Raw genomic sequence first — 15,595 nt, forward strand, 5'->3', positions numbered from 1 at the left:
TATATACATACATACATACATGCAAGCATGCATACATACATAACCAAATTAAACATGAGAAAGACTTGAATAATCATTTCCCCAAAGACATACAAATAGCCACAGGTGTATGAAAAAATGCTCACCATCACTAATCATCAGGGAAATGCAAACCAAAACCACAATGTGATTTTTATATCACACCTGTCTGGATGGGCACTATCAAAAAAAGTCAGAAAACAACAAATGTTAAGAAAGAATGTGGAGAGGGCGCCTGGGTGGCTCAGTGGGTTAAGCCGCTGCCTTCGGCTCAGGTCATGATCTCAGGGTCCTGGGATCGAGTTCCGCGTCGGGCTCTCTGCTCAGCAGGGAGCCTGCTTCCCTCTCTCCCTCTCTCTCTCTCTGCCTGCCTCTCTGCCTACTTGTGATCTCTGTCAAATAAATAAATAAAATCCTTTAAAAAAATAAATTAAAAAAAATAAATCAGGGGCGCCTGGGTGGCTTAGTGGGTTAAGACACTGCCTTCAGCTCAGGTCATGATCTCCAGGTCCTGGGATTGAGCCCCACATCGGGCTCTCTGCTCGGCAGGGAGCCTGCTTTCTCCTCTCTCTCTGCCTGCCTCTCTGCCTCCTTGTGGTCTCTGTCTGTCAAATAAATAAAATCTTAAAAAAAAAAAATTAAAAATAAATAAATAAATAAATCAGTCAAACTCATAGACACAAAAGTAAAATGTTGTATGCCAGGGGCTGGCAGGAGAAAGAAATGTTCAATGGGTACAGAGTGTCAGTTAAGAAGATAAGTAAGTTCTAGAGATCTGCTGTACAATAACATGTGTATAGTTGACAATACTGTTAGGTACACTTAAATAATTTTTAAGAGGGTAGATTTCATGCTGTGTTTCTTACCACAATAAAAAAGAATTCTGTCCATATTGAGCTTATATTTTTGTGGGAAAAGATGGAGAAGTAAATAATAGTGACAAATGCTGCAAGGATGTTAGGAGTAAGAGAGGAAACTAAGGATATGTGTGCAATTTTAGTGAGTAAATATTTCTGTGTGAAATTGGTATATGAGCAAAGAACTTGAGGGGAGTAAGGAAATAAGCCATGAGGAACGCCCAAGGCATCCAGCAAGGCATGCAGAGAAAACGGTAAGAATAAAGACCCTGAACTGGAATCATGCTTCACTTGTTTCAAAACAACAGCAAGGACACTGGTGTGACTGACAGGGTGAGCGATGGGGAGGTTGAAGATTTTTTCAGAGACGCAGTTGAGGGACAGGATCCTATATGGGCTTGTAAGCTTGGCAAGAACTCTGAATTTTAATCTGGATAGGATGGGAAGCCATTGATAGCAGAAGAGTGTTTTTAGCAGAAGAATGAAATTATCTGCTTTCTTTTTAACAAGATCTCTCTACCTACTCTACCAAATAGAGATTGTAGTGCAAAGCTAGAAGCAGAGAGACCAGTTAGGTGTTTATACCTCTTAGGTGAGAAATAGTACAAATGGTCAGAGGTCATCAGCCTCTAACTGACATTTCTTCTAGACATCAGAGCTCAAAGTCTTCCTCAGTGTTTCAACATGGACTTCTCCCTGCAAACATGGCCCCTTCACTTGTGTGACATCTTAGATCTGGATCCTGGTTAGGGGGTTAGCAGTCCATTCCAGTTTACTATCTTATCAGTATCTACAAAAGTTTTGTTATGACTTATATGATAATATGGAGGTTACAGAAATGGTAAAGAGGGCAAATTTCCCTCTGTGTCAACACCAGGAAGAATAGAGATACATCTATATAGTTTTCCTACTGGCACAGGTCCTTCTATTTTGTCAGGAAACAATTATAAGGGAAATACAAAGGATTTTTCTGCTTATTTTCAGGATATCTTTTCTCTGTCATAAAAAGGCATGGCATTTTTGCTTCTTCTTTTTTTTTTTTTTTTTTAAGCAGGCTCCCTGCTGAGCAGAGAGCCCGATGTGGGGCTTGATCCCAGGATCCCGGGATCATGACCTGACCCAAAAGCAGAGGCTTAAACCACTGAGCCGCCCAGGTGCCCCGGCATTTTTGCTTCTAATTGTTACTTTTCACAGTCACCACAAATTCACTGAGTTATTGATGCTTTCCTCAAACTGAGCACGATGTTGACCTACATTCTAAATTTTCAGTGGCCTGAGTTCTCACCTTTTCGGTGCCCTCATGTTCATCTTAGTAAAAGGTTAGGACAGTGTACAATGGAGTTACCTAATCAAATTTTGTTTTCATCCACCATAATTTTTGAATAAGGAAAAAAGTCAACACTTTTTCTCCTGACTTTGCAAAGAATTTCCACAGAGAGGAAAAGAAATAAAAACAGCTGCAAAATGTTACAAACCAAGGGACCATATGAGGTGAAAGTTAAAATGAGAAAAATGTCCACATTACTTTGGGCAATGCAACTCCAGGGAAATAGTAACTGAGCACCTGAGAGCTAAATAATTCTAGAGGAATAAATATATATTCCGGTAGTCTGGGGGAAAATGACATCATAGAGAGATTAGGTCTTTTAAAACATACATTTGTAAACATATTGGTGGGAAAATGGCTTTTAGAGATGGGAAGAGGAGAAAAGCTCATCTTATTTGTCTAACAATTCTATTGGGTGCTTTTCACTAAAAGAGAATCATCCATATGTTTTTAACAGTGAAAGTATGAATCGCAAGACATTTTACATGAGAAACTAAAGAAAATTTCTCAGTTTCAGGCCATTGAGTAATGCTTCCTTGTTTAGTGTTTGTCCCTAAATTTTGTGATTTTATGAATAATTCAGAGCAATGATTTTTACCTTCTTTCTCTATCGTAGCATTTGGCAAGTTTCCACTCCATTTTTGTTACAAAGACACAGCTGAGCTTCTTAGAATAGGAATAATGTTTATAATGTATTTTGTTTATACATTATATATATAATATATATATTATATATATATAATGTTTATAATGTATTATGAAAAGGGCAACAAGATATAGCTTACAGAGTCCTCAATTATGATACTTAGAACTGTTTGAGACTCAAGGAAAGCTGGTATCTTGGTAACTGTTGATGGTGTAAGAAAAAGAAGATAGCACTGGGCCAGCCTGGGGAAAGGTGAATTACACTTAGATATAGATCTGTCACCTAAATCAAAACAAATTCAAGCTTGAATGGAACTGATGTTAATACTGAAACATTTACTTGATAGGTGGAAATAAACAAGGATGCTCATGTGAGCGGTCATTTTATTTTAATACAGACTCCAGTTACTGAACGTGAAACCAAAAAGTACTAGGCAATTTATCAGCATATCAATTAAAACATTTGGAACAGTCATGTAGATCCAGCAGAGGAAATGCGTTAATATGTAATCAAGACAAAATAATAATCATAACTAGTAGGAAAACCCACTGGATTTAGTTCATGAGAAATCTATGACTTATCAAGTACTGTGATATTGGATGTAAAGCAGTAATCCTAATTCTAGAACTGCCTCAAGCATGCTTCAGTCTTCTCAAATGCTTCTAGCCTTTGGTAGGGACTGGCTTAGTAATGAAGGTAGTCTAGTACATAAATGTTTGCCTAGAGCAGAAAGAAGCCAGGAGAAGCAAGATTCTATTCTTGGAAAAGCTGACCTGGAGTTAATATATTTCCTATTTCAAATGGGAAGACGAAAGCCTTCATCAGCAGCCTTACTTACTGCCACCACCCTCCCAGATCACATCAAGGATCCAAGGAAATTAAAAGTAGTTTCTGCTAATGAAACTGTTGGACTCTCAGATACTGTGCAAAAGGAAAATTATTCTATGTCTTGCTTCAGCTATCTCTTCTTCCTAGAATAACCTTTTTCTTCCTAAAAGCAATCAAAATTAATGCAATTTTTCAAGAAATCTTCCTAAATGATGTCTCCCATCCCAACCAGAATATACCTTTTTTTTAAATTCATCTATTCAGAGGACTAACTATATAAATAGGAATTGATTTGGATATACTATTGCATTATAGACATCTACCTTGCATTTCAGTGATTTCTATGTATTTCTCTTATATGTATTGTCAACACTTACAGAATTAGCAGTATGGCTACCCAAACTTAAATCTCTATCTATCTCCTCCACCCCTATTGTCATCCACCACAAGATTAGCATATTGTCATTAAATGTTCACTAAGCTGAACTGAACATGTAAATGCCCCAAATTCCTTAATTTGCATAAACACATGTCCATGCTCACCCCAGACAACAGAAGATAATTATTTTCTGCCAGTGTACATGTTGGTAACAACTGCTGTTAAGGTCAGCAGCCAAGCCTTATATTAGACATACAAATCTTGTCAAAATACATGTATTGAAAAAATGCATGTCAAGTGCAAACAGAACCAAATAAACACTTTATCACAATTTCTACAGAATACTAATCCTTCTCCTGGCATTACAACTAAATGAAAGAGATTTTAACACAATTGGAAAAAAACAGGTTGCTACGTTTATTAAACTACTGTACAACTGGAAAGAACCCATGTTAAGTTTTTCCTCAGTATTAAAATTAAATGTTCCTCTCTGTGATTCTCCATTTGCACTCCTTTCCATTTTGTTATTTGAATTTGACTCTACTAATGTAATCCATTTAAGCATTCTAGATTTTCTGCTCTTTTCAAATGTTTATTTTTGAAAGGTATATCAACTTTCAACCTTTGGACTATGATAAACATTTTTGGAAGGAAGGAGTATTTATATTGAATCACATATTTGAACAAAAATTTGCCTGTAGAAAAATAGCCTAAAACCAAAGAATTAATAGCCAATGACATTTAGGATGGCCTTGGGCACAAGTGTTTATATATATATATATGTATGTATATGTATATATGTATATATATATATGTATGTATTATATAGATATGTGAAAATGTTCACAAAAATGAATTAGACAAGTTCACTCGTCTTTTTATTCTTTGCTTTCACTAATTTCTTTTTTAAACTATATTCCAACATTAGCCTTCATATTGCCACCCAAGCATTAGATGCAGTATCACTGTTTTTCTACTTCTGACTGAGCTGGCTGCTAATCACATTATTTTATTAGCACTGCAACCATTATTCACCCAGCTTATTTTCTTCCTGTCTGGTTTTCTGGGTTATTGTTCACATTCGCATCAATTTGTAAATGACTCACAAAACCACATCTACTTTTGCCTGATCTTAAAAAACTGTGTGAGGGGCGCCTGGGTGGCATACTCAGTTAAGCGTCCAACTCTTGGTTTTGGCTCAAGTCATGATCTCACGGTCATGAGACTCACCCCAGAACAGGGGTTATGTGCTCAGCACGGAGTAAAGCTTAAGACTCTCCCTCTTGGGGCACCTGGGTGGTTCAGTGGGTTAAGCCTCTACCTTTGTTTTAGGTCATGATCTCAGGGTCTTGGGATGGAGCCCTGCATAGGGCTCTCTGCTCAGCAGGGAGCCTGCTTCCTCTTCTCTCTCCTCCTGTCTCTGCCTACTCTGATCTCTGTCTGTCAAATAAATAAATAAAATCTTTAAAAAAAAAAACTCCCAAATAAACAAGAAAATCTTTAAAATTAAAAAATATATATTATTTCAATTTATACATCTGCATTTTCCTTTGCTTTTGGAAAAATATAACTAACACTGGGTTCTATTATCTTATTCTTTCTCCAGAGTTGTTCACAATTCTTGCTCAAAACCCCATTCCCTGTAATGAGTAAAGATCTTCGGCTAAATGACTGGATTTAACGTATCATTTTTTCTCATCTGGTTTCAATAAGAAGTACTAATAATATTCCTTAGTTAATCAATAAGTATAGAGAGCACATGCAGTTAGTGGTATGTTTTTTTTTTTTCCCTCTGATCCAGAATGACAAATAAAAGTGGTGTGGGGAATTGAGAAAAGAAATTAAGTGTAGCTACATCTGCAAGTAACAATTGCTACCACTTTGTCAAGGGTAAAACAATCATCAATGAGCAATATAGACTGTTTGTCACCAGAATAACAGAATCAAGAGGTTCCAATTCATTGATTTTTTTCATTCCCATATGCCTGAACATCTGGGACACAAAGAAACAGTGTATATGTGTTAATAGGCAATTCAGCGGTAGTGACATCTACCTACTAGCAGCAGTTACCCATTTCTTCTTTGCTATCTAGTTTTATAACAAAACACTTCAGCTGATTTCTGATGGAAACTCAGAAAGAACTATGGCATATATGAACATAATGGTAACATACCATTGACAGAAAATTAGAGCTTAAAAATTTTATATGGACAGCATTGCTGGATAAACTATAAGCTTGGTTTAAATGGTAATATACAACTATAAAAGTATAATACTCAACATTTCTGCATATGTATTTTTGAAATTCAACAACTAGGGTTTAGTGGCAATAAAAACTGTAGAGAATGTTGGATTGTATTTCATATTTATTCCTCGTGTCACATGTCACCACATTTCCAATGGTTCATCAGGTGTTCAGTAAGTTAACATTCAATCTGTGAAAAGTGCATAAATTATTCTAGAAATACAACAGGACATACACTTGAGGTTGCTAATATTCTCAAGCTTTTAATTCAGTGTTGAGACTACACTATATATATATGTGGAAATACCATAATTATGCTCATAAATTTATTTTTTGAAACATGCAAAAATTGAATACACGAATATGGGGGCATGGTATAAAGCAATGATCAATGCCAGCGGAATTAATCAAGGAAAGGTTCTTGAGGGAAGTGAATTCTAACTGAATTTGGCATATTTGTTTATTTAGCACTCGTTTCATGTATTTAATTATAAAAATAATGTAATCTTACAGTAATAAATTTATAATTTCAAATTAGTAAAAAGAATAAAAGCAGCTAAGAATCCACTATCCAAAGACAATCACTACGTCAAGCTCTGTTGTTTTCATTCCATTTTGTTCTTTGATATTTTCTACACAGCTACCATAATATCACACATTCGGTATACAATTCTCTTTGTGTTTTACCAGTGTCTATGCAAAGATTTTGAGTGATACAAACATCTCATAAAAATTAAGTTTAATGCCAGTCCAAATAAATGTACCATCTTCACAAATCATTTCCCTATAACTAAATTCTTAGGCTTTTCCAAATTTTTGTTAACATAAATAATCTTGAAAAAAGTTTTTTCATAACTCTTGAGAGAGATCACAAGTAGGCAGAGAGGCAGGCAGGGGTGGGGGGAAGCAGGCTCCCTTCTAAGCAGAGAGCCCAATGCAGGGCTCCATCCCAGGACCCTGAGACCATGACCTGAGCTGAAGGCAGAGGCTTAACCCACTGAGCCACAGGCATCCCACTGTTAAGCAAAATATTTTCAAAAGATAATAGAGTGGGGCGCCTGGGTGGCTCAGTGGTTAAAGCCTCTGCCTTCGGCTCAGGTCGTGATCTTAGGGTCCTGGGATCGAGTCCCACATCGGGCTCTCTGCTCAGCAGGAAGCCTGCCTCCTCCTCCTGTCTCTCTCTGCCTGCCTCTCTGCCTACTTGTGATCTGTCTGTCAAATAAATTTAAAAAAAAAAAAAAAAGATAATAGAGTATTATTTTAAGGTAGATTTAAGGTTGATTTTAAGGTAATTAGTATTATTTTAAGGTAGATTTCAAACATTCTTATAACTAATCAGAGCTCATGATAATTTTAAGTTTCCTTGTATCTGTAATATTTAAAAATAATAAAAGCTATCATTTCTTTAAATTACTTGTTCCTGTTTTTAATTTTATTGCATTGATCCGGATTCTCAAAAATGTGTCAAAATGCTAATTATTAATTCTTAGATCCTGCTCATTTAGTAGTAATGAATTCAGCAAATACGATGTTTGCAAATTTTATTCACACGCTTAATATATTAGTTAAGTATACTGGTACTTCTCCATAAGTTTATACTTCTCCATAAACTGTGGGGGTTTTGTTCATTTTATTTCTATTCAGAAATGAATCTTGAATTTTGTTCAGTAACTTACAATACTTATTCCAATTTTAATATTACTTTCCTTTATTAAAATATTCAGACTGAAACATAACCTTTACATAACAGAATAAGAGTAATCTCACTATAAGATATATTGATATTCAACCAGGCTGCTTAGACTCTTTTAGATAACAGATGGAATGCCACTAGTAGCTTTCTGAGCAGAGAACTGAAATGGTCACAGAATCTGATGACCAAAGTGGGGGAAAATTTTTTTTTTTTTAATATCCATACACATACTCTCAGCTCCCAGTACACCATGGCTTGAACACTTTATGATTTTTCCAGACGACAGATAACAGAAATCTACATTAAGATGTGGCAATGTAAATGATAATGAAAGGAGAGACACTAAACCCAAGGCAAAGGAATAAGAACTGCCTAGACTTGACAAACAATGATTTATGCAAGGCATGGAAGAATGAGAAGCCACAGAAGACTATGAGGGTTATGAACCAGAGTGAATGGGAATAATATGGTTATCATTTTTAGCAAAAAAGTCTCAACCTTCAGAGGAGAGACACACTGATAAAAAATGTCACAAGTAATGTATTACTGATAATAAAGTCTCTTAATTATGAATAATTTATTCTTTCATGAATTAAAGAAGATTCAAGGTTTTCCCCAGAATAATCCCACTTACTTTCATTCCTATATGCCTTCTTCAGAGAGAAAGAGAAGCTGGCAGACATACTGCTAAAGTTGGGACTTCTATCTCTCCTACCCTAGCTGTAGCCTTAACAAATAAGCATAACTTTAATGATTCTAACAATTAAACATTTCTTCTCCTGGATTTTACTTCTCCAGAAAAGAGGAGCTTTGAAGGAAAAACTGATCTGTAGGACAAGAAAGGAAAAATGATATTTATGTCATGGGAAACATCTAAGAAGGAGTCACTTTTTGATGGAAGCTTATACCAGTAGATCCATGCATGAAAAGAAGAGTCTCTTCAACACACAACTTGCTTATGCTATCCTACTTCACCTTCCACCCACACAGAATTACTGCTCCCTGACCTTTGCACTTGACTCTTTGAAGTTCCTTCTTCTGAAGTGCAAATCTCTTTGTTTTCATGTTTGTAGTTCCAATGCCCAGTATAAGCACAAAACCTGGTCCATTTACAAAACAGTTCTCGGGGCCAAAAGACAGTCTGTGGAATTTCACTGAGGAATTTATATTAATTTATATTCCTTTGAGAAGTAATATTCACTCATACTAATGAGGTTGGACTATTAATTCTGTACCATTACTACATGCATTTTGTGAAAGATATACATGTCTGTCAGAAAAGAAAATATTTTATGCCACAAGCCAATAAAAGACTATGTTTTCTTGAAATAAGACTGTCTTTCCTAAAACATATATCTTCGGTAAATGTATGCTTTCATGGCATTTTTTTTCTCATGGTTTCATTAAAATTATTTTGCTGCATGTTGATTATACGGATGAAGTTGAAGATTCTGAGGCTGTAAGAGACTTTCAAATACTGAAATTGTACAAATAAAGTACAGTGAGGGGCGCCTGCATGGTGCAGCTGGTTGAGAATCCAACTCTTGGTTTCAGCTCAGGTCTTGATCTCAGGGTCCTTAGATCCAGCCCCAGATCTGCCCTGTGCTCAGTGGGAAGTCTATTTAAGTTTCTCTCTTTCTGTCCCTCTCCTTGCTCACTTACTCTCTCTCAAAAAATTAATAAATCTTTCTAAAAAATAAAGTATCATATGACATAGAAGCTTGTAAAAATTCCCGAGTTCACTGTCATTTTTAAACTTAACTTTCATAAATATGATTGATGATTAAAGGATCTTATTAGCCAAAAGTCAAATCTTCTATTTTTTTAAATCTCTCCTTTGAAAAATTAAATTTTCATTGTTCAGCTAATCAGAATCTCAACATTGTTCATTTCATTACTCAGTCTTTCCTGCTTGAAATAATGTCAAATTCAGCTTATTGCAATAATGCATTTTTACATTTATTTGACCTTATTTAAATCTCAAAGAGCATTTCATATATTTTTCTATCCTTTAATAAAAAAGTACTTTGTCCTTACAACCAAAAATAATTAGAAGTCTTACTAAGTAATTTTTTAAATCCTAAGCAAAATAATTTGTTAAGCAAAATATATATTTTTTTTAATTTGACAGAGAGAGAGATCACAAGTAGGCAGAAAGGCAGGCGGGGGTGGGGGGTGGGGAAGCAGGCTCCCCGCTGAGCAGAGAGCCTGATGTGGGGCTCGATCCCAGGACCCTGAGACCATGACCTGAGCTGAAGGCAGAGGCTTAACCCACTGAGCCACCCAGGCGCCCCACTGTTAAGCAAAATATTTTTAAATGATAATATATTTTTTGTATTTTCAAATGAGTTTACTGTGATGAGACTTTGTGAAGACAGTATATTAGGTTTTTCAAAGAAATGGGTATCTTAGAAAAAGATAAAATAATTCAATATCACAGTTTTAAAGTTTTGGGTACATAGGACCACAGACATCAGATTAAAATACTAGAAAAATTCCAAAGGTAATTGTTCTTATTGGTATTTCATGTATATTTTTCTTTTTTATTTTGTTCATCTGTACTTGAAAGTCATGTACAATGAGCACATATTATGGTATAATTTTTAAAGATCACTTTATTTACATCAAACTTTACGTTTTTATTTTTCTTTTTATAGCAAGGACTTAGAAATAGTAGAAGCAACTATATTTAAAATGAGTCCTCACAAAACCCTGCTTTCTGGGCCAGTATGATGTGCCTCCTCAGTAAGGAAAACACAAGATTACAGCTATAAAAGTATTTTAAGCCTGACACATGTGAATCCATCTTTATTTCTTAAAATGCAAATCAACAGAAAATAATAAGGTTTTAACATGTGGGATTTTAGTCTAGTACTACATTTTCGACCACAAGTCCTTTGCTTAACAGAATATATCTGTATTCAAAACAAATTATTCACTGTGAGACAGAGAGTAAAACTGGTCAGGCTCAAAACTATAAGTCAGGGGCGCCTGGGTGGCTCAGTGGGTTAAAGCCTCTGTCTTCAGCTCAGGTCATGATCTCAGGGTCTCGGGATCAAGCCCCGCATCGGGCTCTCCGCTCAGCAGCAGGCCTGCTTCCTCTTCTCTCTCTGCCTGCCTCTCTGACTACGTGTGATTTCTGTCTGTCAAATAAATAAATAAATAAAATCTTAAAAAAAAAAAAAAAAAAACTAAGTCAAATTTTACTTTTTGAGGAGTTATATTAACCTGGTTTGGATTTTGCACCAGTATCACTTCATGAACACATGACCTTATAAAAGTAGTTCTTGGGCGCCTGGGTGGCTCAGTGGGTTAAGCCGCTGCCTTCGGCTCAGGTCATGATCTCGGGGTCCTGGGATCAAGTCCCGCATTGGGCTCTCTGCTCAGCAGGGAGCCTGCTTCCCTCTCTCTCTCTCTGCCTGCCTCTCCGTCTACTTGTGATCTCTCTCTGTCAAATAAATAAATAAAATCTTTAAAAAAAAAAAAGTTCTCAAAGTGTAATCTGGGACAACTGGTGGTCCCCACACTCAAAACCATTTTCATAATAATGTATAGATAGTTAAAACTACATAAATAAAAATTTTCTACATTGGAACGTGGTCCTAACACCAAAAAAGTCTGAGATACCATCTATATCCCCAAGTTTAAGTGTCTGTGATCCAAGTAAATAACCACTAGGTTCATTACTTATGTTTTTAATATTAGAACTTTCTCTACACCAGAGATCACCAAACTTTTTTGTAAAGGGCTATGTGGGCCTACAAGTATTTTGGGCTTTGTCAGCCATGTAGTCTCTGTCACAACCAGTGAATGCTGCCATAATATAAAGAAGCATCTGTAGACACTATGTAAGCAAATGAGTGTGGCTTTATTCAAATAAAACTGTATTTATTCAGACAAATGGTGAGCCAGATTTAGCCCAAAGGCTGTAAATTACCAAATCCTGACCTAGTCCCACATTTATGTTTTAGAGTATGTGCATGGAGCAGAGGGAGGAATTACATAGAAAACTAGTATTTACTGGTCATCTATTAAATGTTTAACATTTATTAACAATTATAGATTTTATATGTTAAATAGTTATTTTTTTTAGTTTGTTAAAAACAGTAATTTTTATCCCATTATATAGATGAGGAAACTATGATATAAAATTATGGTACACACTAAGTATAACAGCAAAATGGGTTTGAACTCCAATCTGACTTCTACTATGCCACAGTGCTTGCCATCACCACCAGAACCAGCAGCAGCAAAAGGAAGTTAACACTTCCATAATATTTTTTAGTATACAAGGTGCATACACACAGATTACCTTATTTGACCTACACACACACACACACACACACACACACACACACACACACCCCTCTCCACCAGGCAAACCAAATATTACTATCTCCAGTCCAGTGATGAAGAATATGAGGTTCAGATATTATGATTTGCAGCTAGTTAGTAATGTAGCCATGATTCTGACCTATATCTTTTTGTCCCCAATCCAAATGTTCTGTTTTTATAGATCACTTTGTGATCTATCTTAAGATTCCTGAGAAGCAAATATTTCTCTTCTTTTCTGGATACCTAATATTTTAGCACAAAACATAAAAGTTAGAAAATGTCCATTTCTCCTGTAGAGATATATGGAATGGAACAAAGAGTAGAAATGTGCATTTTATCTCCATCTCTATGAAACAGAATTCATGCTAAATCAGTAGAAAAGCATCAGAGGTCAAAGAGATGGAAAAGACCTCAGCTCAGAATTAGTAACATTCTCAGTAATGTATTCATCTTTGAAGCAGAAGGCAATGGGAATAACCAGGCCATGTGAGTGACCCAGAGTTTCATAGTGGCTTTCATTCCTTTACTCCTACAATAGATGAGAGTAGAACCACAGAATCCTGCAGAACTGTGACTATCGTCTGTGAGCCTCTTATTGGCTATTTTAAATATCCCACAGTTAGAAGCTGATTCATCTCTTGGTGAAATTTAATATGTTTTGTACATGATAGAGTTAAAGATCCAATGTGAGTAAAATACCCACTTCAAGAAAGAACAATTTTCAAGTCTATGAATTGAATTATAGTTTATATATTTTTATAAACACTATTAATTCAAAAAAGGAATTAAACAAAATGGGAGGAAAAGAAAGTGAAGGTAAGTTAAAAAAATTATTTGTGTTAACAATGCCAGGTAAAAAGGGAATACATGAAGTTCCAAATTTCCCCGGGGATATTCCCCTGATGGGGCCAATTCTAGTTAACAGTTTCTTTAGTGGCCTTCCATCTGTATTGTCCCTGAACTGAGCATTCCCATGCTGCTCATCAGTCATCCAGATGGCCCCTACAGTCTAGATTATCCTCTTGGCATTCAATTTTATATGCTTTCCCCCAGCCCCTCAAAGGGGCTTTTTGGTATAATAGCAGTAGGAAAGTAAGACAGTTGACTTCTAACTTTTATCAAGAAATCTTCTAACATCACAAGCCAAGAGACCACTATTTAATAAGCTTGTTGGCAGAATGAGTCTGTAGATAAAAACGTAAAGAAAATGTAAAATACTTGAAAACATAATTGCTCTCTGCTCTGATTCTAACACATTGCTCCTAAATCCCTTGTAATATGCTTAATAATGAGAGTACAAGGAACATCTTCTGCCCCAATGTCTGGTCTCTTTGATTGTGATTCATGACCAGAGCTCCCAAATTCCTGGGAATCTGATATGTGACAGTAGTGTCTTTTGCTCTAATGAGGCAACTCTTGGTGGACTCATGAATAGCTTCAAAATTGGGGCTGGTCACCAGAGACCAAGCCATGATTGTAAGTGTATACTTTCAGGTCTACCCTTCATCATCTGGAAAGAAACCAGGGGCTAGAGATTGAGTTGATCATTCATGTTTATGTGATGAAGCCTCCATCAAAAACCCTGGGCTGGGAGAGCTTCTAGGTTGATGAATACAGCCACACTTGGAGAGTGATATACCCCAAATCCATAGGGACAGAAGCTCCTTCTGGACCTTCCAGACTTCACCCTATATATTTCTTCATCTGGATGTTTATCTGTATCATTTATTTTATCTTTTATAATAAACAAGGCTTCCTAACAAATTATCAAACCCACAGGTCATGGGAACCTCAATGTATGACCTGTCAGTCAGAAGTGCAGTGACAACCTGGACTTATGATTGGCATTTGAAGTAGGGGCAGTCTTGCAGGACTTAGCCCTTACCTTGTGAGATCTAATGCTGTCTCCAGTGGGTAGTGTCAGAACCAAAATGAATTACAGGACACCCTGCTTAATGTGTAGAAAACCCACGCATCTGGTGTCATAAGTGAAGCATGGTAGTAGTGTGAAACAGGAGTATGTTTTTCCAACTTAGAATAGTTAGGTTACTTCTCTAGTAAAACTTTGATCCTACAACAATTATTTGATTGCAGAAGTCTCAGTCAAAAGAGCAACAGAAGCCAAAAGTATAGCTGAAGCAAAACTGCTTTAAGCAAAGAACTCAGCAAAACTTGGTAGCCTACTACGGTGACCAACATCTCCCTAGCAGGGCTGAAACCTAAGTGGTCTAATAGGTGTTTTCCATCATAATTTTCACGCTTCTCCGATAACTACAACTTTGTTTTCTTTTTGTGTAATTCTCCCCATTTTGAGAAACTACTTAGGATTCTTGAGTGAAAACCTATGGAAATCAAGCTGAAAGGATTCTGAGAACAAATGGTGAATGCTAAGTTATTTGGACTTGTGATTAGTTTATATAAAGCCAGATACTACTGAAATTTTGACTGGCTGTCATTATAGTACTATTAAAATTCTCCACAAAGAATTTCTAAATGAAGAAAATATAAATTTAGGAATAGGGAAAGTATGATGATGAAAATGTGTGGTTGATTTCATGGAGGCTGGTCTGAGTGATATCATTAATGCAGAAAAGCTCAAATTAACATTTACAATGATATGGATGGACCCAAAGATTATGATGCTAAGTGAAATACGTTAGTCAGAGAAAAGCAAATACCATACGATGTCACTTATATATGGAATTTAAGAAACAAGCTTTGCGCAGTGGCAGTATCGTAGCCAATGAGGTTTATCCGAGGCGCGATTATTGCTAATTGGAATTTAAGAAACAAAGTAAAAAGAGACAAAAAATGGAATCTTAAATACAAAGAACTGGTGGTTGCCAGAGGGGAGGTGGGTTAGGGGATGGGTGAAATAGATAAAGAGGACTGAGAGTACACTCATCTTGATGAGCACTGAGAAATATATAGAATTGCTGAATCATTATATTGTACACCTGAAACTAACATAACACTGTATATTAATTATATTTCAACTTTAAAAAACAAAAAATAAAAAAAATTATTTGGCAACCACGTAATGGATTTGCCTCAGATATAAGATGGTTTTAAAATGGGGTAGTTTGAAAAAATTCCATTATTTCAGAGGAGTTCTAACATCAGGCTTCCTTATGATGATTTCTACCTTAGAGAGCTTTGGTTCTCAAATTCCAGTGTGCCTAAAATTTAACTGGCCTCAAAAACAGTATGCTGAGAGAAGGAAAAGAGAAGCAAATGATTATCTATTATAGGTTCCATTTTGATGA

The 15,595-nt window shown here is 36.0% G+C and overlaps 1 pseudogene; it reads left to right on the forward strand.

Annotated features, from left to right (window-relative positions):
- The first annotated feature begins 15,043 nt into the window (after positions 1 to 15,043).
- LOC125105714 (uncharacterized) lies at positions 15,044 to 15,159 on the forward strand (annotated as a pseudogene).
- Positions 15,160 to 15,595: the final 436 nt, after the last annotated feature.

This window comes from Lutra lutra, chromosome 7 (assembly GCF_902655055.1).
Source record: "Lutra lutra chromosome 7, mLutLut1.2, whole genome shotgun sequence".
Classification (NCBI taxonomy): domain Eukaryota; kingdom Metazoa; phylum Chordata; class Mammalia; order Carnivora; family Mustelidae; genus Lutra; species Lutra lutra.